We start from the raw sequence: 1,701 nt of genomic DNA on the forward strand, positions 1-1,701 counted from the left end.
AGTGGGGACTCTCCATAGGCGTAATGGTTTTTCTACTGTACAGACCGTATATTCTATTGCCCTACACCAACCCTACACCTAAACCTACCCCTTACAGGAAACTTTCTGCATTTTTAGATTTTCAAAAAACTTCATTCTGTGTGATTTATTAGCTTGTTTACCCGTGGGGACCTCAATTTAGGTCCCCACCGTGACATGAGTCCCCATGAGTCTGTGTGTATTCAGGTTTAGGTCCCGACCAGAATAGAAAAACAGGTGCACACACACACAATATATTTTCACACATTAGGTCTGTTTGTTATTTGTCTGTATGATTTTTTAAACTACTATCCACAAGATCATTTGTCAACATTAATTTTGAACCCATGAAAAGTCTAATTATTTATTCTGTATTAATATTATAACATGATGCAATGCTTTTTGTGTATACAGGCAAAACAAAAATTACCATCTGGGTCTATACAGTATTTCAAATAATTTACATATTAGGTTTTCATTATAAAAATACAGCATATCAATAGAAGATTTTTACCTAGGTGCTTAGGAAAGGTCTTTTAAAATAATCAAACATATATGTATATATGTGTTTAAAAACATTATTAAGTATCATTCAACACTGTTATTTCAGTGCAGTTTGCATGGACATATGCCACTTCAGCTCATCATCTTGTTTAATATTATCTGCATAAAAACCTTTATATATATATATATATATATATATATATTCATTTATATTTTTATTCCAGTTCAAAATGCATAAGTACTATATAGGACTGTTAAATGTTAAATTGAGTACTTAAATTGTACTAATTAAATGTAGTGCAATATTTCAAGGATTTGAAGTTTATCTCAAATCTTAATTTACTTTAATCAATGTTTTAGAACTGCACATGCACTTTGGCTGGACCAGCCTGAAATATAAGCTTATTTTATATTTGAGCAGAAGAAACTATATTTATGGGACAGTTTATGTCAGATTTTGTTACTGGTTTCAAATGTTATTTAAATGTGAATTTGACAACAGGTTTTGAGATTTCAGGATTCCCCCATTCAAGTAGGTAGGACTTTGTCTTGGATGCCCAAAATATCTGCCCAGAGGCATTGCAAATATGGCTGCTGAGTGAACAGAATTAGCTTGAAATGGACTTAGCTTTAATATCACTTATATTGCATTTATAGATTTTTTTTAAGTTACTATTTAGCATAAAATTATGAAAACGCAGAGACTGTATTAGCCATTCCTCTGGTGGGCTCTTGGCAGAACTGGCTTGTCATGTGCGCCCTGACAATCTCAAGTGATCCAACAATCTTATGTACACAGACAGTGAGGCAGAATTTTAAGACCCTTTGCCTGAGATGACCCCCTATGTTCTGACTTCCAAATGGCAGTGGCAGAACATTCCTCTCCCTGCCTCTGTTTGGAAGCTGAGAGAAAGACGTGCAGCTCGCTGCTCCCGTCTGGGCTTTATACAACCACCCCCTTGGTTGTCAGTCATCCACACCCAGCTATGTAAGAAATGTAACGTGTGTCTCATCCTCTCTGCGTAGTAGACAGCATTCTGGCACAACACCTGCATGGCTTCAGCATAAACAAACCCAAGTCTGATGTGTTCAACACGGCTTTCCAAAAGTCTTTGTGATTCTCTCAAGAGTCTGTAACACCATTATTTGAACTCTGACTCTGCAGAAATCCTAAATTAG

The sequence above is a fragment of the Sinocyclocheilus anshuiensis genome, unplaced genomic scaffold, assembly GCF_001515605.1.
Source record: "Sinocyclocheilus anshuiensis isolate Anshui unplaced genomic scaffold, SAMN03320099.WGS_v1.1 scaffold446, whole genome shotgun sequence".
NCBI lineage: Eukaryota > Metazoa > Chordata > Actinopteri > Cypriniformes > Cyprinidae > Sinocyclocheilus > Sinocyclocheilus anshuiensis.